Source organism: Schistocerca serialis, chromosome 4 (assembly GCF_023864345.2).
Source record: "Schistocerca serialis cubense isolate TAMUIC-IGC-003099 chromosome 4, iqSchSeri2.2, whole genome shotgun sequence".
Lineage (NCBI taxonomy): Eukaryota > Metazoa > Arthropoda > Insecta > Orthoptera > Acrididae > Schistocerca > Schistocerca serialis.
In genome coordinates, this window is record NC_064641.1 from 942844772 (window position 1) to 942870018 (window position 25247).

The following is a 25247-nucleotide window of genomic DNA, read 5'->3' on the forward strand; positions in this document are numbered from 1 at the left end:
TTTGCTGACATTATGACTTTCACAGTACTCCTGCTAGAAGCTACTCCAATTTGCCGATGTATTTCGCCTGTTGACGAGGCATTTGGCTACCTTAAGACAGTCATAGTTACTCCTGTCAGTTTTTCCCAGTTTTACAACAGTCACATCTACAAGATTACTGTGGCCAGTTCACCTGAAGCGATACGTCATTATCTGTCGACATAAAGACTTTCAAAGTTCTCCTGCCAGGAGCTTCTCGAGTTTGCCGATGTATTTCGCCAATTGACGAGGCATTTGGCTACCATAAGAGAGTCATAGTTACGCCTGCCAGTGTCTCCCTGTTAGACCACAGTCACATCTACAAGCCTCCTCTGTCCCGTTCACCAGAAGCCATACGCCATTATTTGTCCACATTATGACTTTCACAGTACTCCTGCTAGGAGCTCCTCCAGTTTGCCGAATTATTTCGCCTGTTGACCAGGCATTTTGCCACCTTAAGAGAGTCATAGTTACTCCTGTCCGTTACTCCCCGTTTTACAACAGCCACACCTACACGCTTACCCTTGCCAGTTCACCTGAAGCGATACGTCATTATCTGTCGAGATAAAGACTATCACAGTACTCCTGCCAGGAGCTTGTCGAGTTTGCCGATGTATTTCACCAGTTGACGATGCATTTGGCTAACTTTAGAGAGTCATAGTTACTCCTGCCAATTGTTCCCCGTTTTACCACAGTCACATTTTCAAGCATACTCTGGCCAGTTCACCTGAAGCGATACGTCATTATCTGTCGACATAAAGACTTTCAAAGTTCTCCTGCCAGGAGCTTCTCGAGTTTGCCGATGTATTTCGCCAATTGACGAGGCATTTGGCTACCATAAGAGAGTCATAGTTACGCCTGCCAGTGTCTCCCTGTTAGACCACAGTCACATCTACAAGCCTCCTCTGTCCCGTTCACCAGAAGCCATACGCCATTATTTGTCCACATTATGACTTTCACAGTACTCCTGCTAGGAGCTCCTCCAGTTTGCCGAATTATTTCGCCTGTTGACCAGGCATTTTGCCACCTTAAGAGAGTCATAGTTACTCCTGTCCGTTACTCCCCGTTTTACAACAGCCACACCTACACGCTTACCCTTGCCAGTTCACCTGAAGCGATACGTCATTATCTGTCGAGATAAAGACTATCACAGTACTCCTGCCAGGAGCTTGTCGAGTTTGCCGATGTATTTCACCAGTTGACGATGCATTTGGCTAACTTTAGAGAGTCATAGTTACTCCTGCCAATTGTTCCCCGTTTTACCACAGTCACATTTTCAAGCATACTCTGGCCAGTTCACCTGAAGCGATACGTCATTATCTGTCGACATAAAGACTTTCAAAGTTCTCCTGCCAGGAGCTTCTCGAGTTTGCCGATGTATTTCGCCAATTGACGAGGCATTTGGCTACCTTAAGAGCGTCATAGTTACTCCTGCCAGTGTCTCCCCGTTAGACCACAGTCACATCTACAAGCCTGCTCTGTCCCGTTCACCAGAAGCCATACGCAATTATTTGTCGACATTATGACTTTCACAGTACTCCTGCTATTAGCTCCTCCAGTCTGCCGATATATTTCGCCTGTTGACGAATCATTTGGTTACCTTTAGAGAGTCGTAGTTACTCTTGTCAATTGTTCCACGTTTTACCACAGTCACATTTTCAAGCTTCCTCTAGCTAGTTCACCTGTAGCGATATGTCATTATCTGTCGCCATAAAGACTTTCACAGTACTCCTGCCAGGAGCTTCTCTAGTTTACCGATGCATTTCGCCAGTTGACGAGGCAGTTGGCTACCTTAAGAGCGTCATAGTTACTCCTGCCAGTATCTCCCCGTTAAACCACAATCACATCTACAACCCTCCTCCGCCCCATTCACCAGAAACGATACGCCATTATTTGTCGACATTATGACTTTCACAGTACTCCTGCTAGGAGCTCCTCCAGTTTGCCGAATTATTTCGCCTGTTGACGAGGCATTTTGCCACCTTAAGAGAGTCATAGTTACTCCTGTCCGTTACTCCCCGTTTTACAACAGCCACACCTACACGCTTACTCTTGCCAGTTCACCTGAAGCGATACGTCATTATCTGTCGAGATAAAGACTATCACAGTACTCCTGCCAGGAGCTTGTCGAGTTTGCCGATGTATTTCACCAGTTGACGATGCATTTGGCTAACTTTAGAGAGTCATAGTTACTCCTGCCAATTGTTCCCCGTTTTACCACAGTCACATTATCAAGCATACTCTGGCCAGTTCACCTGAAGCGATACGTCATTATCTGTCAACATAAAGACTTTCAAAGTTCTCCTGCCAGGAGCTTCTCGAGTTTGCCGATGTATTTCTCATATTGACGAGGCATTTGGCTACCTTAAGAGCGTCATAGTTATTCCTGCCAGTGTCTCCCCGTTAGACCACAGTCACATCTACAACCCTCCTCCGCCCCGTTCACCAGAAGCGATACGCCATTATTTGTCGACATTATGACTTTCACAGTACTCCTGCTAGGAGCTCCTCCAGTTTGCCGAATTATTTCGACTGTTGACCAGGCATTTTGCCACCTTAAGAGAGTCATAGTTACTCCTGTCAGTTGTTCACCGTTCTACAAGCGTCACATATACAAGCTTACTCTTGCCAGTTCACCTGAATCGATACGCCATTATCTGTCGCATAAAGACTTTCACAGTACTCCTGCCGGGATCTTCTCAAGTATTCCGATGTGTTTCGCCAGTTGACGGGGCATTTGACTACCTTAAGAGACTCATAGTTGCTCCAGCCAGTGTCTCCCTGTTATACCACAGTCACATCTACAACCCTCCTCCGCCCCGTTCATCAGAAGCGATACGCCATTATTTGTCGACATTATGACTTTCACAGTACTCCTGCTAGGAGCTCCTCCAGTTTGCCGATGTATTTCGCCTGTTGACGAGGCATTTGGCTACCTTTAGAGAGTCATAGATACTCCTGCCAACTGTTCCCCGTTTTATCACAGTCACATTTTCAAGCTTACTCTGGACATTTCACCTGAAGCGATACGCCATTATCTGTCGCATAAAGACTTTCACAGTACTCCTGCCGGGATCTTCTCGAGTTTGCCGATGAATTTCTTCAGTGATGAGGCATTTGGCAACCTTAAGAGAGTCATAGTTGCTCCTGTCAGTGTCTCCCCGTTAAACCAAAGTCACATCTACAAGCCTCCTCCACCCCCATTCACCAGAAGCGATACGCCATTATTTGCCGACATTATGACTTTCACAGTACTCCTGCTAGAAGCTACTCCAATTTGCCGATGTATTTCGCCTGTTGACGAGGCATTTGGCTACCTTAAGACAGTCATAGTTACTCCTGTCAGTTTTTCCCAGTTTTACAACAGTCACATCTACAAGATTACTGTGGCCAGTTCACCTGAAGCGATACGTCATTATCTGTCGACATAAAGACTTTCAAAGTTCTCCTGCCAGGAGCTTCTCGAGTTTGCCGATGTATTTCGCCAATTGACGAGGCATTTGGCTACCATAAGAGAGTCATAGTTACGCCTGCCAGTGTCGCCCTGTTAGACCACAGTCACATCTACAAGCCTCCTCTGTCCCGTTCACCAGAAGCCATACGCCATTATTTGTCCACATTATGACTTTCACAGTACTCCTGCTAGGAGCTCCTCCAGTTTGCCGAATTATTTCGCCTGTTGACCAGGCATTTTGCCACCTTAAGAGAGTCATAGTTACTCCTGTCCGTTACTCCCCGTTTTACAACAGCCACACCTACACGCTTACCCTTGCCAGTTCACCTGAAGCGATACGTCATTATCTGTCGAGATAAAGACTATCACAGTACTCCTGCCAGGAGCTTGTCGAGTTTGCCGATGTATTTCACCAGTTGACGATGCATTTGGCTAACTTTAGAGAGTCATAGTTACTCCTGCCAATTGTTCCCCGTTTTACCACAGTCACATTTTCAAGCATACTCTGGCCAGTTCACCTGAAGCGATACGTCATTATCTGTCGACATAAAGACTTTCAAAGTTCTCCTGCCAGGAGCTTCTCGAGTTTGCCGATGTATTTCGCCAATTGACGAGGCATTTGGCTACCTTAAGAGCGTCATAGTTACTCCTGCCAGTGTCTCCCCGTTAGACCACAGTCACATCTACAAGCCTGCTCTGTCCCGTTCACCAGAAGCCATACGCAATTATTTGTCGACATTATGACTTTCACAGTACTCCTGCTATTAGCTCCTCCAGTCTGCCGATATATTTCGCCTGTTGACGAATCATTTGGTTACCTTTAGAGAGTCGTAGTTACTCTTGTCAATTGTTCCACGTTTTACCACAGTCACATTTTCAAGCTTCCTCTAGCTAGTTCACCTGTAGCGATATGTCATTATCTGTCGCCATAAAGACTTTCACAGTACTCCTGCCAGGAGCTTCTCTAGTTTACCGATGCATTTCGCCAGTTGACGAGGCAGTTGGCTACCTTAAGAGCGTCATAGTTACTCCTGCCAGTATCTCCCCGTTAAACCACAATCACATCTACAACCCTCCTCCGCCCCATTCACCAGAAACGATACGCCATTATTTGTCGACATTATGACTTTCACAGTACTCCTGCTAGGAGCTCCTCCAGTTTGCCGAATTATTTCGCCTGTTGACGAGGCATTTTGCCACCTTAAGAGAGTCATAGTTACTCCTGTCCGTTACTCCCCGTTTTACAACAGCCACACCTACACCCTTACTCTTGCCAGTTCACCTGAAGCGATACGTCATTATCTGTCGAGATAAAGACTATCACAGTACTCCTGCCAGGAGCTTGTCGAGTTTGCCGATGTATTTCACCAGTTGACGATGCATTTGGCTAACTTTAGAGAGTCATAGTTACTCCTGCCAATTGTTCCCCGTTTTACCACAGTCACATTATCAAGCATACTCTGGCCAGTTCACCTGAAGCGATACGTCATTATCTGTCAACATAAAGACTTTCAAAGTTCTCCTGCCAGGAGCTTCTCGAGTTTGCCGATGTATTTCTCATATTGACGAGGCATTTGGCTACCTTAAGAGCGTCATAGTTATTCCTGCCAGTGTCTCCCCGTTAGACCACAGTCACATCTACAACCCTCCTCCGCCCCGTTCACCAGAAGCGATACGCCATTATTTGTCGACATTATGACTTTCACAGTACTCCTGCTAGGAGCTCCTCCAGTTTGCCGAATTATTTCGACTGTTGACCAGGCATTTTGCCACCTTAAGAGAGTCATAGTTACTCCTGTCAGTTGTTCACCGTTCTACAAGCGTCACATATACAAGCTTACTCTTGCCAGTTCACCTGAATCGATACGCCATTATCTGTCGCATAAAGACTTTCACAGTACTCCTGCCGGGATCTTCTCAAGTATTCCGATGTGTTTCGCCAGTTGACGGGGCATTTGACTACCTTAAGAGACTCATAGTTGCTCCAGCCAGTGTCTCCCTGTTATACCACAGTCACATCTACAACCCTCCTCCGCCCCGTTCATCAGAAGCGATACGCCATTATTTGTCGACATTATGACTTTCACAGTACTCCTGCTAGGAGCTCCTCCAGTTTGCCGATGTATTTCGCCTGTTGACGAGGCATTTGGCTACCTTTAGAGAGTCATAGATACTCCTGCCAACTGTTCCCCGTTTTATCACAGTCACATTTTCAAGCTTACTCTGGACATTTCACCTGAAGCGATACGCCATTATCTGTCGCATAAAGACTTTCACAGTACTCCTGCCGGGATCTTCTCGAGTTTGCCGATGAATTTCTTCAGTGATGAGGCATTTGGCAACCTTAAGAGAGTCATAGTTGCTCCTGTCAGTGTCTCCCCGTTAAACCAAAGTCACATCTACAAGCCTCCTCCACCCCCATTCACCAGAAGCGATACGCCATTATTTGCCGACATTATGACTTTCACAGTACTCCTGCTAGAAGCTACTCCAATTTGCCGATGTATTTCGCCTGTTGACGAGGCATTTGGCTACCTTAAGACAGTCATAGTTACTCCTGTCAGTTTTTCCCAGTTTTACAACAGTCACATCTACAAGATTACTGTGGCCAGTTCACCTGAAGCGATACGTCATTATCTGTCGACATAAAGACTTTCAAAGTTCTCCTGCCAGGAGCTTCTCGAGTTTGCCGATGTATTTCGCCAATTGACGAGGCATTTGGCTACCATAAGAGAGTCATAGTTACGCCTGCCAGTGTCTCCCTGTTAGACCACAGTCACATCTACAAGCCTCCTCTGTCCCGTTCACCAGAAGCCATACGCCATTATTTGTCCACATTATGACTTTCACAGTACTCCTGCTAGGAGCTCCTCCAGTTTGCCGAATTATTTCGCCTGTTGACCAGGCATTTTGCCACCTTAAGAGAGTCATAGTTACTCCTGTCCGTTACTCCCCGTTTTACAACAGCCACACCTACACGCTTACCCTTGCCAGTTCACCTGAAGCGATACGTCATTATCTGTCGAGATAAAGACTATCACAGTACTCCTGCCAGGAGCTTGTCGAGTTTGCCGATGTATTTCACCAGTTGACGATGCATTTGGCTAACTTTAGAGAGTCATAGTTACTCCTGCCAATTGTTCCCCGTTTTACCACAGTCACATTATCAAGCATACTCTGGCCAGTTCACCTGAAGCGATACGTCATTATCTGTCAACATAAAGACTTTCAAAGTTCTCCTGCCAGGAGCTTCTCGAGTTTGCCGATGTATTTCTCATATTGACGAGGCATTTGGCTACCTTAAGAGCGTCATAGTTATTCCTGCCAGTGTCTCCCCGTTAGACCACAGTCACATCTACAACCCTCCTCCGCCCCGTTCACCAGAAGCGATACGCCATTATTTGTCGACATTATGACTTTCACAGTACTCCTGCTAGGAGCTCCTCCAGTTTGCCGAATTATTTCGACTGTTGACCAGGCATTTTGCCACCTTAAGAGAGTCATAGTTACTCCTGTCAGTTGTTCACCGTTCTACAAGCGTCACATATACAAGCTTACTCTTGCCAGTTCACCTGAATCGATACGCCATTATCTGTCGCATAAAGACTTTCACAGTACTCCTGTCGGGATCTTCTCAAGTATTCCGATGTGTTTCGCCAGTTGACGGGGCATTTGACTACCTTAAGAGACTCATAGTTGCTCCAGCCAGTGTCTCCCTGTTATACCACAGTCACATCTACAACCCTCCTCCGCCCCGTTCATCAGAAGCGATACGCCATTATTTGTCGACATTATGACTTTCACAGTACTCCTGCTAGGAGCTCCTCCAGTTTGCCGATGTATTTCGCCTGTTGACGAGGCATTTGGCTACCTTTAGAGAGTCATAGATACTCCTGCCAACTGTTCCCCGTTTTATCACAGTCACATTTTCAAGCTTACTCTGGACATTTCACCTGAAGCGATACGCCATTATCTGTCGCATAAAGACTTTCACAGTACTCCTGCCGGGATCTTCTCGAGTTTGCCGATGAATTTCTTCAGTGATGAGGCATTTGGCAACCTTAAGAGAGTCATAGTTGCTCCTGTCAGTGTCTCCCCGTTAAACCAAAGTCACATCTACAAGCCTCCTCCACCCCCATTCACCAGAAGCGATACGCCATTATTTGCCGACATTATGACTTTCACAGTACTCCTGCTAGAAGCTACTCCAATTTGCCGATGTATTTCGCCTGTTGACGAGGCATTTGGCTACCTTAAGACAGTCATAGTTACTCCTGTCAGTTTTTCCCAGTTTTACAACAGTCACATCTACAAGATTACTGTGGCCAGTTCACCTGAAGCGATACGTCATTATCTGTCGACATAAAGACTTTCAAAGTTCTCCTGCCAGGAGCTTCTCGAGTTTGCCGATGTATTTCGCCAATTGACGAGGCATTTGGCTACCATAAGAGAGTCATAGTTACGCCTGCCAGTGTCTCCCTGTTAGACCACAGTCACATCTACAAGCCTCCTCTGTCCCGTTCACCAGAAGCCATACGCCATTATTTGTCCACATTATGACTTTCACAGTACTCCTGCTAGGAGCTCCTCCAGTTTGCCGAATTATTTCGCCTGTTGACCAGGCATTTTGCCACCTTAAGAGAGTCATAGTTACTCCTGTCCGTTACTCCCCGTTTTACAACAGCCACACCTACACGCTTACCCTTGCCAGTTCACCTGAAGCGATACGTCATTATCTGTCGAGATAAAGACTATCACAGTACTCCTGCCAGGAGCTTGTCGAGTTTGCCGATGTATTTCACCAGTTGACGATGCATTTGGCTAACTTTAGAGAGTCATAGTTACTCCTGCCAATTGTTCCCCGTTTTACCACAGTCACATTTTCAAGCATACTCTGGCCAGTTCACCTGAAGCGATACGTCATTATCTGTCGACATAAAGACTTTCAAAGTTCTCCTGCCAGGAGCTTCTCGAGTTTGCCGATGTATTTCGCCAATTGACGAGGCATTTGGCTACCTTAAGAGCGTCATAGTTACTCCTGCCAGTGTCTCCCCGTTAGACCACAGTCACATCTACAAGCCTGCTCTGTCCCGTTCACCAGAAGCCATACGCAATTATTTGTCGACATTATGACTTTCACAGTACTCCTGCTATTAGCTCCTCCAGTCTGCCGATATATTTCGCCTGTTGACGAATCATTTGGTTACCTTTAGAGAGTCGTAGTTACTCTTGTCAATTGTTCCACGTTTTACCACAGTCACATTTTCAAGCTTCCTCTAGCTAGTTCACCTGTAGCGATATGTCATTATCTGTCGCCATAAAGACTTTCACAGTACTCCTGCCAGGAGCTTCTCTAGTTTACCGATGCATTTCGCCAGTTGACGAGGCAGTTGGCTACCTTAAGAGCGTCATAGTTACTCCTGCCAGTATCTCCCCGTTAAACCACAATCACATCTACAACCCTCCTCCGCCCCATTCACCAGAAACGATACGCCATTATTTGTCGACATTATGACTTTCACAGTACTCCTGCTAGGAGCTCCTCCAGTTTGCCGAATTATTTCGCCTGTTGACGAGGCATTTTGCCACCTTAAGAGAGTCATAGTTACTCCTGTCCGTTACTCCCCGTTTTACAACAGCCACACCTACACGCTTACTCTTGCCAGTTCACCTGAAGCGATACGTCATTATCTGTCGAGATAAAGACTATCACAGTACTCCTGCCAGGAGCTTGTCGAGTTTGCCGATGTATTTCACCAGTTGACGATGCATTTGGCTAACTTTAGAGAGTCATAGTTACTCCTGCCAATTGTTCCCCGTTTTACCACAGTCACATTATCAAGCATACTCTGGCCAGTTCACCTGAAGCGATACGTCATTATCTGTCAACATAAAGACTTTCAAAGTTCTCCTGCCAGGAGCTTCTCGAGTTTGCCGATGTATTTCTCATATTGACGAGGCATTTGGCTACCTTAAGAGCGTCATAGTTATTCCTGCCAGTGTCTCCCCGTTAGACCACAGTCACATCTACAACCCTCCTCCGCCCCGTTCACCAGAAGCGATACGCCATTATTTGTCGACATTATGACTTTCACAGTACTCCTGCTAGGAGCTCCTCCAGTTTGCCGAATTATTTCGACTGTTGACCAGGCATTTTGCCACCTTAAGAGAGTCATAGTTACTCCTGTCAGTTGTTCACCGTTCTACAAGCGTCACATATACAAGCTTACTCTTGCCAGTTCACCTGAATCGATACGCCATTATCTGTCGCATAAAGACTTTCACAGTACTCCTGCCGGGATCTTCTCAAGTATTCCGATGTGTTTCGCCAGTTGACGGGGCATTTGACTACCTTAAGAGACTCATAGTTGCTCCAGCCAGTGTCTCCCTGTTATACCACAGTCACATCTACAACCCTCCTCCGCCCCGTTCATCAGAAGCGATACGCCATTATTTGTCGACATTATGACTTTCACAGTACTCCTGCTAGGAGCTCCTCCAGTTTGCCGAATTATTTCGACTGTTGACCAGGCATTTTGCCACCTTAAGAGAGTCATAGTTACTCCTGTCAGTTGTTCACCGTTCTACAAGCGTCAAATATACAAGCTTACTCTTGCCAGTTCACCTGAATCGATACGCCATTATCTGTCGCATAAAGACTTTCACAGTACTCCTGCCGGGATCTTCTCAAGTATTCCGATGTGTTTCGCCAGTTGACGGGGCATTTGACTACCTTAAGAGACTCATAGTTGCTCCAGCCAGTGTCTCCCTGTTATACCACAGTCACATCTACAACCCTCCTCCGCCCCGTTCATCAGAAGCGATACGCCATTATTTGTCGACATTATGACTTTCACAGTACTCCTGCTAGGAGCTCCTCCAGTTTGCCGATGTATTTCGCCTGTTGACGAGGCATTTGGCTACCTTTAGAGAGTCATAGATACTCCTGCCAACTGTTCCCCGTTTTATCACAGTCACATTTTCAAGCTTACTCTGGACATTTCACCTGAAGCGATACGCCATTATCTGTCGCATAAAGACTTTCACAGTACTCCTGCCGGGATCTTCTCGAGTTTGCCGATGAATTTCTTCAGTGATGAGGCATTTGGCAACCTTAAGAGAGTCATAGTTGCTCCTGTCAGTGTCTCCCCGTTAAACCAAAGTCACATCTACAAGCCTCCTCCACCCCCATTCACCAGAAGCGATACGCCATTATTTGCCGACATTATGACTTTCACAGTACTCCTGCTAGAAGCTACTCCAATTTGCCGATGTATTTCGCCTGTTGACGAGGCATTTGGCTACCTTAAGACAGTCATAGTTACTCCTGTCAGTTTTTCCCAGTTTTACAACAGTCACATCTACAAGATTACTGTGGCCAGTTCACCTGAAGCGATACGTCATTATCTGTCGACATAAAGACTTTCAAAGTTCTCCTGCCAGGAGCTTCTCGAGTTTGCCGATGTATTTCGCCAATTGACGAGGCATTTGGCTACCATAAGAGAGTCATAGTTACGCCTGCCAGTGTCTCCCTGTTAGACCACAGTCACATCTACAAGCCTCCTCTGTCCCGTTCACCAGAAGCCATACGCCATTATTTGTCCACATTATGACTTTCACAGTACTCCTGCTAGGAGCTCCTCCAGTTTGCCGAATTATTTCGCCTGTTGACCAGGCATTTTGCCACCTTAAGAGAGTCATAGTTACTCCTGTCCGTTACTCCCCGTTTTACAACAGCCACACCTACACGCTTACCCTTGCCAGTTCACCTGAAGCGATACGTCATTATCTGTCGAGATAAAGACTATCACAGTACTCCTGCCAGGAGCTTGTCGAGTTTGCCGATGTATTTCACCAGTTGACGATGCATTTGGCTAACTTTAGAGAGTCATAGTTACTCCTGCCAATTGTTCCCCGTTTTACCACAGTCACATTTTCAAGCATACTCTGGCCAGTTCACCTGAAGCGATACGTCATTATCTGTCGACATAAAGACTTTCAAAGTTCTCCTGCCAGGAGCTTCTCGAGTTTGCCGATGTATTTCGCCAATTGACGAGGCATTTGGCTACCTTAAGAGCGTCATAGTTACTCCAGCCAGTGTCTCCCCGTTAGACCACAGTCACATCTACAAGCCTGCTCTGTCCCGTTCACCAGAAGCCATACGCAATTATTTGTCGACATTATGACTTTCACAGTACTCCTGCTATTAGCTCCTCCAGTCTGCCGATATATTTCGCCTGTTGACGAATCATTTGGTTACCTTTAGAGAGTCGTAGTTACTCTTGTCAATTGTTCCACGTTTTACCACAGTCACATTTTCAAGCTTCCTCTAGCTAGTTCACCTGTAGCGATATGTCATTATCTGTCGCCATAAAGACTTTCACAGTACTCCTGCCAGGAGCTTCTCTAGTTTACCGATGCATTTCGCCAGTTGACGAGGCAGTTGGCTACCTTAAGAGCATCATAGTTACTCCTGCCAGTATCTCCCCGTTAAACCACAATCACATCTACAACCCTCCTCCGCCCCATTCACCAGAAACGATACGCCATTATTTGTCGACATTATGACTTTCACAGTACTCCTGCTAGGAGCTCCTCCAGTTTGCCGAATTATTTCGCCTGTTGACGAGGCATTTTGCCACCTTAAGAGAGTCATAGTTACTCCTGTCCGTTACTCCCCGTTTTACAACAGCCACACCTACACGCTTACTCTTGCCAGTTCACCTGAAGCGATACGTCATTATCTGTCGAGATAAAGACTATCACAGTACTCCTGCCAGGAGCTTGTCGAGTTTGCCGATGTATTTCACCAGTTGACGATGCATTTGGCTAACTTTAGAGAGTCATAGTTACTCCTGCCAATTGTTCCCCGTTTTACCACAGTCACATTTTCAAGCATACTCTGGCCAGTTCACCTGAAGCGATACGTCATTATCTGTCGACATAAAGACTTTCAAAGTTCTCCTGCCAGGAGCTTCTCGAGTTTGCCGATGTATTTCGCCAATTGACGAGGCATTTGGCTACCTTAAGAGCGTCATAGTTACTCCTGCCAGTGTCTCCCCGTTAGACCACAGTCACATCTACAAGCCTGCTCTGTCCCGTTCACCAGAAGCCATACGCAATTATTTGTCGACATTATGACTTTCACAGTACTCCTGCTATTAGCTCCTCCAGTCTGCCGATATATTTCGCCTGTTGACGAATCATTTGGTTACCTTTAGAGAGTCGTAGTTACTCTTGTCAATTGTTCCACGTTTTACCACAGTCACATTTTCAAGCTTCCTCTAGCTAGTTCACCTGTAGCGATATGTCATTATCTGTCGCCATAAAGACTTTCACAGTACTCCTGCCAGGAGCTTCTCTAGTTTACCGATGCATTTCGCCAGTTGACGAGGCAGTTGGCTACCTTAAGAGCGTCATAGTTACTCCTGCCAGTATCTCCCCGTTAAACCACAATCACATCTACAACCCTCCTCCGCCCCATTCACCAGAAACGATACGCCATTATTTGTCGACATTATGACTTTCACAGTACTCCTGCTAGGAGCTCCTCCAGTTTGCCGAATTATTTCGCCTGTTGACGAGGCATTTTGCCACCTTAAGAGAGTCATAGTTACTCCTGTCCGTTACTCCCCGTTTTACAACAGCCACACCTACACGCTTACTCTTGCCAGTTCACCTGAAGCGATACGTCATTATCTGTCGAGATAAAGACTATCACAGTACTCCTGCCAGGAGCTTGTCGAGTTTGCCGATGTATTTCACCAGTTGACGATGCATTTGGCTAACTTTAGAGAGTCATAGTTACTCCTGCCAATTGTTCCCCGTTTTACCACAGTCACATTATCAAGCATACTCTGGCCAGTTCACCTGAAGCGATACGTCATTATCTGTCAACATAAAGACTTTCAAAGTTCTCCTGCCAGGAGCTTCTCGAGTTTGCCGATGTATTTCTCATATTGACGAGGCATTTGGCTACCTTAAGAGCGTCATAGTTATTCCTGCCAGTGTCTCCCCGTTAGACCACAGTCACATCTACAACCCTCCTCCGCCCCGTTCACCAGAAGCGATACGCCATTATTTGTCGACATTATGACTTTCACAGTACTCCTGCTAGGAGCTCCTCCAGTTTGCCGAATTATTTCGACTGTTGACCAGGCATTTTGCCACCTTAAGAGAGTCATAGTTACTCCTGTCAGTTGTTCACCGTTCTACAAGCGTCACATATACAAGCTTACTCTTGCCAGTTCACCTGAATCGATACGCCATTATCTGTCGCATAAAGACTTTCACAGTACTCCTGCCGGGATCTTCTCAAGTATTCCGATGTGTTTCGCCAGTTGACGGGGCATTTGACTACCTTAAGAGACTCATAGTTGCTCCAGCCAGTGTCTCCCTGTTATACCACAGTCACATCTACAACCCTCCTCCGCCCCGTTCATCAGAAGCGATACGCCATTATTTGTCGACATTATGACTTTCACAGTACTCCTGCTAGGAGCTCCTCCAGTTTGCCGAATTATTTCGACTGTTGACCAGGCATTTTGCCACCTTAAGAGAGTCATAGTTACTCCTGTCAGTTGTTCACCGTTCTACAAGCGTCAAATATACAAGCTTACTCTTGCCAGTTCACCTGAATCGATACGCCATTATCTGTCGCATAAAGACTTTCACAGTACTCCTGCCGGGATCTTCTCAAGTATTCCGATGTGTTTCGCCAGTTGACGGGGCATTTGACTACCTTAAGAGACTCATAGTTGCTCCAGCCAGTGTCTCCCTGTTATACCACAGTCACATCTACAACCCTCCTCCGCCCCGTTCATCAGAAGCGATACGCCATTATTTGTCGACATTATGACTTTCACAGTACTCCTGCTAGGAGCTCCTCCAGTTTGCCGATGTATTTCGCCTGTTGACGAGGCATTTGGCTACCTTTAGAGAGTCATAGATACTCCTGCCAACTGTTCCCCGTTTTATCACAGTCACATTTTCAAGCTTACTCTGGACATTTCACCTGAAGCGATACGCCATTATCTGTCGCATAAAGACTTTCACAGTACTCCTGCCGGGATCTTCTCGAGTTTGCCGATGAATTTCTTCAGTGATGAGGCATTTGGCAACCTTAAGAGAGTCATAGTTGCTCCTGTCAGTGTCTCCCCGTTAAACCAAAGTCACATCTACAAGCCTCCTCCACCCCCATTCACCAGAAGCGATACGCCATTATTTGCCGACATTATGACTTTCACAGTACTCCTGCTAGAAGCTACTCCAATTTGCCGATGTATTTCGCCTGTTGACGAGGCATTTGGCTACCTTAAGACAGTCATAGTTACTCCTGTCAGTTTTTCCCAGTTTTACAACAGTCACATCTACAAGATTACTGTGGCCAGTTCACCTGAAGCGATACGTCATTATCTGTCGACATAAAGACTTTCAAAGTTCTCCTGCCAGGAGCTTCTCGAGTTTGCCGATGTATTTCGCCAATTGACGAGGCATTTGGCTACCATAAGAGAGTCATAGTTACGCCTGCCAGTGTCTCCCTGTTAGACCACAGTCACATCTACAAGCCTCCTCTGTCCCGTTCACCAGAAGCCATACGCCATTATTTGTCCACATTATGACTTTCACAGTACTCCTGCTAGGAGCTCCTCCAGTTTGCCGAATTATTTCGCCTGTTGACCAGGCATTTTGCCACCTTAAGAGAGTCATAGTTACTCCTGTCCGTTACTCCCCGTTTTACAACAGCCACACCTACACGCTTACCCTTGCCAGTTCACCTGAAGCGATACGTCATTATCTGTCGAGATAAAGACTATCACAGTACTCCTGCCAGGAGCTTGTCGAGTTTGCCGATGTATTTCACCAGTTGACGATGCATTTGGCTAACTTTAGAGAGTCATAGTTACTCCTGCCAATTGTTCCCCGTTTTACCACAGTCACATTATCAAGCATACTCTGGCCAGTTCACCTGAAGCGATACGTCATTATCTGTCAACATAAAGACTTTCAAAGTTCTCCTGCCAGGAGCTTCTCGAGTTTGCCGATGTATTTCTCATATTGACGAGGCATTTGGCTACCTTAAGAGCGTCATAGTTATTCCTGCCAGTGTCTCCCCGTTAGACCACAGTCACATCTACAACCCTCCTCCGCCCCGTTCACCAGAAGCGATACGCCATTATTTGTCGACATTATGACTTTCACAGTACTCCTGCTAGGAGCTCCTCCAGTTTGCCGAATTATTTCGACTGTTGACCAGGCATTTTGCCACCTTAAGAGAGTCATAGTTACTCCTGTCAGTTGTTCACCGTTCTACAAGCGTCACATATACAAGCTTACTCTTGCCAGTTCACCTGAATCGATACGCCATTATCTGTCGCATAAAGACTTTCACAGTACTCCTGCCGGGATCTTCTCAAGTATTCCGATGTGTTTCGCCAGTTGACGGGGCATTTGACTACCTTAAGAGACTCATAGTTGCTCCAGCCAGTGTCTCCCTGTTATACCACAGTCACATCTACAACCCTCCTCCGCCCCGTTCATCAGAAGCGATACGCCATTATTTGTCGACATTATGACTTTCACAGTACTCCTGCTAGGAGCTCCTCCAGTTTGCCGAATTATTTCGACTGTTGACCAGGCATTTTGCCACCTTAAGAGAGTCATAGTTACTCCTGTCAGTTGTTCACCGTTCTACAAGCGTCAAATATACAAGCTTACTCTTGCCAGTTCACCTGAATCGATACGCCATTATCTGTCGCATAAAGACTTTCACAGTACTCCTGCCGGGATCTTCTCAAGTATTCCGATGTGTTTCGCCAGTTGACGGGGCATTTGACTACCTTAAGAGACTCATAGTTGCTCCAGCCAGTGTCTCCCTGTTATACCACAGTCACATCTACAACCCTCCTCCGCCCCGTTCATCAGAAGCGATACGCCATTATTTGTCGACATTATGACTTTCACAGTACTCCTGCTAGGAGCTCCTCCAGTTTGCCGATGTATTTCGCCTGTTGACGAGGCATTTGGCTACCTTTAGAGAGTCATAGATACTCCTGCCAACTGTTCCCCGTTTTATCACAGTCACATTTTCAAGCTTACTCTGGACATTTCACCTGAAGCGATACGCCATTATCTGTCGCATAAAGACTTTCACAGTACTCCTGCCGGGATCTTCTCGAGTTTGCCGATGAATTTCTTCAGTGATGAGGCATTTGGCAACCTTAAGAGAGTCATAGTTGCTCCTGTCAGTGTCTCCCCGTTAAACCAAAGTCACATCTACAAGCCTCCTCCACCCCCATTCACCAGAAGCGATACGCCATTATTTGCCGACATTATGACTTTCACAGTACTCCTGCTAGAAGCTACTCCAATTTGCCGATGTATTTCGCCTGTTGACGAGGCATTTGGCTACCTTAAGACAGTCATAGTTACTCCTGTCAGTTTTTCCCAGTTTTACAACAGTCACATCTACAAGATTACTGTGGCCAGTTCACCTGAAGCGATACGTCATTATCTGTCGACATAAAGACTTTCAAAGTTCTCCTGCCAGGAGCTTCTCGAGTTTGCCGATGTATTTCGCCAATTGACGAGGCATTTGGCTACCATAAGAGAGTCATAGTTACGCCTGCCAGTGTCTCCCTGTTAGACCACAGTCACATCTACAAGCCTCCTCTGTCCCGTTCACCAGAAGCCATACGCCATTATTTGTCCACATTATGACTTTCACAGTACTCCTGCTAGGAGCTCCTCCAGTTTGCCGAATTATTTCGCCTGTTGACCAGGCATTTTGCCACCTTAAGAGAGTCATAGTTACTCCTGTCCGTTACTCCCCGTTTTACAACAGCCACACCTACACGCTTACCCTTGCCAGTTCACCTGAAGCGATACGTCATTATCTGTCGAGATAAAGACTATCACAGTACTCCTGCCAGGAGCTTGTCGAGTTTGCCGATGTATTTCACCAGTTGACGATGCATTTGGCTAACTTTAGAGAGTCATAGTTACTCCTGCCAATTGTTCCCCGTTTTACCACAGTCACATTTTCAAGCATACTCTGGCCAGTTCACCTGAAGCGATACGTCATTATCTGTCGACATAAAGACTTTCAAAGTTCTCCTGCCAGGAGCTTCTCGAGTTTGCCGATGTATTTCGCCAATTGACGAGGCATTTGGCTACCTTAAGAGCGTCATAGTTACTCCAGCCAGTGTCTCCCCGTTAGACCACAGTCACATCTACAAGCCTGCTCTGTCCCGTTCACCAGAAGCCATACGCAATTATTTGTCGACATTATGACTTTCACAGTACTCCTGCTATTAGCTCCTCCAGTCTGCCGATATATTTCGCCTGTTGACGAATCATTTGGTTACCTTTAGAGAGTCGTAGTTACTCTTGTCAATTGTTCCACGTTTTACCACAGTCACATTTTCAAGCTTCCTCTAGCTAGTTCACCTGTAGCGATATGTCATTATCTGTCGCCATAAAGACTTTCACAGTACTCCTGCCAGGAGCTTCTCTAGTTTACCGATGCATTTCGCCAGTTGACGAGGCAGTTGGCTACCTTAAGAGCGTCATAGTTACTCCTGCCAGTATCTCCCCGTTAAACCACAATCACATCTACAACCCTCCTCCGCCCCATTCACCAGAAACGATACGCCATTATTTGTCGACATTATGACTTTCACAGTACTCCTGCTAGGAGCTCCTCCAGTTTGCCGAATTATTTCGCCTGTTGACCAGGCATTTTGCCACCTTAAGAGAGTCATAGTTACTCCTGTCCGTTACTCCCCGTTTTACAACAGCCACACCTACACGCTTACTCTTGCCAGTTCACCTGAAGCGATACGTCATTATCTGTCGAGATAAAGACTATCACAGTACTCCTGCCAGGAGCTTGTCGGGTTTGCCGATGTATTTCACCAGTTGACGATGCATTTGGCTAACTTTAGAGAGTCATAGTTACTCCTGCCAATTGTTCCCCGTTTTACCACAGTCACATTTTCAAGCATACTCTGGCCAGTTCACCTGAAGCGATACGTCATTATCTGTCGACATAAAGACTTTCAAAGTTCTCCTGCCAGGAGCTTCTCGAGTTTGCCGATGTATTTCGCCAATTGACGAGGCATTTGGCTACCTTAAGAGCGTCATAGTTACTCCTGCCAGTGTCTCCCCGTTAGACCACAGTCACATCTACAAGCCTGCTCTGTCCCGTTCACCAGAAGCCATACGCAATTATTTGTCGACATTATGACTTTCACAGTACTCCTGCTATTAGCTCCTCCAGTCTGCCGATATATTTCGCCTGTTGACGAATCATTTGGTTACCTTTAGAGAGTCGTAGTTACTCTTGTCAATTGTTCCACGTTTTACCACAGTCACATTTTCAAGCTTCCTCTAGCTAGTTCACCTGTAGCGATATGTCATTATCTGTCACCATAAAGACTTTCAAAGTTCTCCTGCCAGGAGCTTCTCGAGTTTGCCGATGTATTTCGCCAATTGACGAGGCATTTGGCTACCTTAAGAGCGTCATAGTTACTCCTGCCAGTGTCTCCCCGTTAGACCACAGTCACATCTACAACCCTCCTCCGCCCCGTTCACCAGAAGCGATACGCCATTATTTGTCGACATTATGACTTTCACAGTACTCCTGCTAGGAGCTCCTCCAGTTTGCCGAATTATTTCGACTGTTGACCAGGCATTTTGCCACCTTAAGAGAGTCATAGTTACTCCTGTCAGTTGTTCACCGTTCTACAAGCGTCACATATACAAGCTTACTCTTGCCAGTTCACCTGAATCGATACGCCATTATCTGTCGCATAAAGACTTTCACAGTACTCCTGCCGGGATCTTCTCAAGTATTCCGATGTGTTTCGCCAGTTGACGGGGCATTTGACTACCTTAAGAGACTCATAGTTGCTCCAGCCAGTGTCTCCCTGTTATACCACAGTCACATCTACAACCCTCCTCCGCCCCGTTCATCAGAAGCGATACGCCATTATTTGTCGACATTATGACTTTCACAGTACTCCTGCTAGGAGCTCCTCCAGTTTGCCGAATTATTTCGACTGTTGACCAGGCATTTTGCCACCTTAAGAGAGTCATAGTTACTCCTGTCAGTTGTTCAACGTTCTACAAGCGTCACATATACAAGCTTACTCTTGCCAGTTCACCTGAATCGATACGCCATTATCTGTCGCATAAAGACTTTCACAGTACTCCTGCCGGGATCTTCTCAAGTATTCCGATGTGTTTCGCCAGTTGACGGGGCATTTGACTACCTTAAGAGACTCATAGTTGCTCCAGCCAGTGTCTCCCTGTTATACCACAGTCACATCTACAACCCTCCTCCGCCCCGTTCATCAGAAGCGATACGCCATTATTTGTCGACATTATGACTTTCACAGTACTCCTGCTAGGAGCTCCTCCAGTTTGCCGATGTATTTCGCCTGTTGACGAGGCATTTGGCTACCTTTAGAGAGTCATAGATACTCCTGCCAACTGTTCCCCGTTTTATCACAGTCACATTTTCAAGCTTACTCTGGACATTTCACCTGAAGCGATACGCCATTATCTGTCGCATAAAGACTTTCATAGTACTCCTGCCGGGATCTTCTCGAGTTTGCCGATGAATTTCTTCAGTGATGAGGCATTTGGCAACCTTAAGAGAGTCATAGTTGCTCCTGTCAGTGTCTCCCCGTTAAACCAAAGTCACATCTACAAGCCTCCTCCACCCCCATTCACCAGAAGCGATACGCCATTATTTGCCGACATTATGACTTTCACAGTACTCCTGCTAGAAGCTACTCCAATTTGCCGATGTATTTCGCCTGTTGACGAGGCATTTGGCTACCTTAAGACAGTCATAGTTACTCCTGTCAGTTTTTCCCAGTTTTACAACAGTCACATCTACAAGATTACTGTGGCCAGTTCACCTGAAGCGATACGTCATTATCTGTCGACATAAAGACTTTCAAAGTTCTCCTGCCAGGAGCTTCTCGAGTTTGCCGATGTATTTCGCCAATTGACGAGGCATTTGGCTACCATAAGAGAGTCATAGTTACGCCTGCCAGTGTCTCCCTGTTAGACCACAGTCACATCTACAAGCCTCCTCTGTCCCGTTCACCAGAAGCCATACGCCATTATTTGTCCACATTATGACTTTCACAGTACTCCTGCTAGGAGCTCCTCCAGTTTGCCGAATTATTTCGCCTGTTGACCAGGCATTTTGCCACCTTAAGAGAGTCATAGTTACTCCTGTCCGTTACTCCCCGTTTTACAACAGCCACACCTACACGCTTACCCTTGCCAGTTCACCTGAAGCGATACGTCATTATCTGTCGAGATAAAGACTATCACAGTACTCCTGCCAGGAGCTTGTCGAGTTTGCCGATGTATTTCACCAGTTGACGATGCATTTGGCTAACTTTAGAGAGTCATAGTTACTCCTGCCAATTGTTCCCCGTTTTACCACAGTCACATTATCAAGCATACTCTGGCCAGTTCACCTGAAGCGATACGTCATTATCTGTCAACATAAAGACTTTCAAAGTTCTCCTGCCAGGAGCTTCTCGAGTTTGCCGATGTATTTCTCATATTGACGAGGCATTTGGCTACCTTAAGAGCGTCATAGTTATTCCTGCCAGTGTCTCCCCGTTAGACCACAGTCACATCTACAACCCTCCTCCGCCCCGTTCACCAGAAGCGATACGCCATTATTTGTCGACATTATTTATTTATTTATTTATTTATTTATTTATTGTTCCGTGGGACCACATTTAGGAGAAGTCTCCATGGTCATGGAACGAGTCAATACATGAAATTATAACACGATTGTAGAAACACATAAAATGAAACAAGTCGTTAGTTTAAATAAAGAAAATCAAGAATGTAACACTGGAATTTGCTTAATTTTTTATCTCTTCCAGGAGCTCCTCGACAGAATAGAAGGAGTGAGCCATGAGGAAACTCTTCAGTTTAGACTTAAAAGTGTTTGGGCTACTGCTAAGATTTTTGAGTTCTTGTGGTAGCTTATTGAAAATGGATGCAGCAGAATACTGCACTCCTTTCTGCACAAGAGTCAAGGAAGTGCATTCCACATGCAGATTTGATTTCTGCCTAGTATTAACTGAGTGAAAGCTGCTAACTCTTGGGAATAAGCTAATATTGCTAACAACAAACGACATTAAAGAAAATACATACTGTGAGGGCAATGTCAAAATTCCCAGACTATTGAATAGGGGTCGACAAGAGGTTTTCGAACTTACACCATACATAGCTCGAACAGCCCGTTTTTGAGCCAAAAATACCCTTTTTGAATCAGAAGAATTACCCCAAAAAATAATACCATATGACATAAGCGTATGAAAATATGCGAAGTATACTACTTTTCGTGTTGAAATGTCACTTATTTCAGATACTGTTCTAATGGTAAATAAAGCGGCATTTAGTTTCTGAACAAGATCCTGAACATGGGCTTTCCACAACAGCTTACTATCTATCCGTACGCCTAGGAACTTGAACTGTTCCGTCTCGCTTATAACATGCCCATTCTGTCTGATTAAAATGTCAGTTCTTGTTGAATTGTGGGTTAGAAACTGTAAAAACTGAGTCTTACTGTGATTTAGCATCAAATTATTTTCCACAAGCCACGAACTTACTTCATGAACTATATTATTTGATAATGTTTCAATATTACACACAAGATCCTTCACTACCAAGGTGGTGTCATCAGCAAACAGAAATATTTTTGAATCACCTGTAATACTTGAAGGCATATCATTTACATAAATAAGGAACAGCAGTGGCCCCAGCACCGACCCTTGGGGAACGCCCCATTTAACAGTGCCCCATTGGGACTGAACATCATTACCACTCTCAATATTGCGGAGGATTACCTTCTGCTTTCTGTTCTTAAAGTAGGAGGCGAACCAATTGTAAGCTACTCCCCTTACTCCATAATGTTCCAACTTCTGCAGTAATATTTTGTGGTCAACACAGTCAAAAGCCTTCGCTAAATCAAAGAAAACACCTAACGTTCTCAACCTTTTATTTAATCCGTCCAAAACCTCACAGAGAAAAGAGAATATAGCATTTTCAGTTGTTAAGCCATTTCTAAAACCAAACTGTACATTTGACAGCAAATTATGTGAATTTAAATGCTGCAGTAACCTTGTATATACAAGCCTCTCGATAACTTTAGCAAACACCGATGGCATAGAAATAGATCTATAATTGTCAACATTATCCCTGTCTCCCTTTTTATAAAGTGGCTTCACTACCGAATACTTTAATCGGTCAGGAAACCGACCACTGCTAAAGGAAAAGTTACAGATATGGCTAAGTACTGAGCTAATATACGTGGAACAATACTTCAGTATTCTGCTAGATACCCCGTCATATCCATGAGAGTTCTTGGTCTTTAGTGATTTAATTATTAACTCAATCTCCCTCTTGTCAGTATCATGGAGGAGCATTTCAGGTAACAGTCTCGGAACACTTTTTTCTAAGAGCGCTATATGATTCCCTGTTGGGACTAGGTTTCCATTTAGTTCACCTGCTATATTCAGAAAGTGATTATTAAGTACTGTACATATATGCGACTTATCAGCAACACGGACATCCCCACTACGCACTGATTCTATATCCTCGACCTGTCTCTGCAGACCAGCCACTTCCTTTACGACTGACCATATGGTTTTAATTTTATCCTGAGACTTAGCTATTCTATCTGCATACCACATACTTTTTGCCTTCCTAATAACTTTTTTAAGCACCTTACAATACTGTTTGTAATGGGCTGCTGCATTTAGATTTTGACTGTTTCTAACGTTTTGATATAATTGCCACTTTGTTCTACAAGATATTCTTATCCCTTTAGTCAGCCACCCAGGCTGCCTGTTTGTGCTAGTACCCTGTTTTAAACGTTCTAACGGAAAGCAACTTTCAAAGAGCACGAGAAAAGTCTTGAGGAAAGCATTATATTTATCGTCTACTGTATCAGCACTATAAACATCTTGCCAATCTTGTTCCTTGATAAGGTTTACAAAAGTCTGTACAGCAACTGGATCAGCTTTCCTAAAAAGTTGGTAACTATATTTAACATGTGTTGAAGCACAAAAATCTTTTAGACTTAAAATTTGTGCATCATGATCTGAAAGGCCATTCACCTTTTTGCTAACAGAATGCCCTTCTAATAATGACGAATGAACAAAAATATTGTCTATGGTTGTTCTACTGTTCCCTTGCACTCTCGTTGGAAAGAATACGGTTTGCAGAAGATTATATGAATTAAGGAGGTCTACCAGCATCCTTTTCCTTGCACAATCACTTATACAATTAATATTGAAGTCACCACATATAACTAACTTTTTGTATTTCCTATAAAGTGAACCAAGAACCTCCTCTAGCTTTAGCAAAAATGTTGTGAAATCGGAGTCTGGGGATCTATAAATAACAACAGTAAGAAGTTTAGCTCCACTAAATTTAACCACACCTGCACAACATTCAAACACCTTTTCAGTGCAGTACTTTGAAACATCAATTGACTCAAATGGGATACCGTTTTTCACATACATGGCTACTCCCCCACACCGCAAAGAGCTCCTAGAAAAGCTGCCAGCCAACCTGTATCCTGGTAAAGGAAGCCTCTGAATTATCTCCTTATTTAAGAAGTGTTCAGATATACCAATAATTTCAGAGTCAACATCTATAAGCAGTTCACTAACTTTATCTCGAATACCTTGTATATTTTGATGAAATATACTAATTCCCTCATTAATCGGATACCCAAGCTTTGTAGAAAGTGGTTTCTTTGTTAGAGAGACTTCCCTTAAGCAGGAATACCTATCAGCTGACTTCAATCTAAAAAAGGTACAGCTCTAACACCCACAACTACCGGAATTTTCCCATGAGTGATCCCACCACCCCCACCCACTTTCACAGTACTCCTGCTAGGAGCTCCTCCAGTTTGCCGAATTATTTCGACTGTTGACCAGGCATTTTGCCACCTTAAGAGAGTCATAGTTACTCCTGTCAGTTGTTCACCGTTCTACAAGCGTCACATATACAAGCTTACTCTTGCCAGTTCACCTGAATCGATACGCCATTATCTGTCGCATAAAGACTTTCACAGTACTCCTGCCGGGATCTTCTCAAGTATTCCGATGTGTTTCGCCAGTTGACGGGGCATTTGACTACCTTAAGAGACTCATAGTTGCTCCAGCCAGTGTCTCCCTGTTATACCACAGTCACATCTACAACCCTCCTCCGCCCCGTTCATCAGAAGCGATACGCCATTATTTGTCGACATTATGACTTTCACAGTACTCCTGCTAGGAGCTCCTCCAGTTTGCCGAATTATTTCGACTGTTGACCAGGCATTTTGCCACCTTAAGAGAGTCATAGTTACTCCTGTCAGTTGTTCACCGTTCTACAAGCGTCACATATACAAGCTTACTCTTGCCAGTTCACCTGAATCGATACGCCATTATCTGTCGCATAAAGACTTTCACAGTACTCCTGCCGGGATCTTCTCAAGTATTCCGATGTGTTTCGCCAGTTGACGGGGCATTTGACTACCTTAAGAGACTCATAGTTGCTCCAGCCAGTGTCTCCCTGTTATACCACAGTCACATCTACAACCCTCCTCCGCCCCGTTCATCAGAAGCGATACGCCATTATTTGTCGACATTATGACTTTCACAGTACTCCTGCTAGGAGCTCCTCCAGTTTGCCGATGTATTTCGCCTGTTGACGAGGCATTTGGCTACCTTTAGAGAGT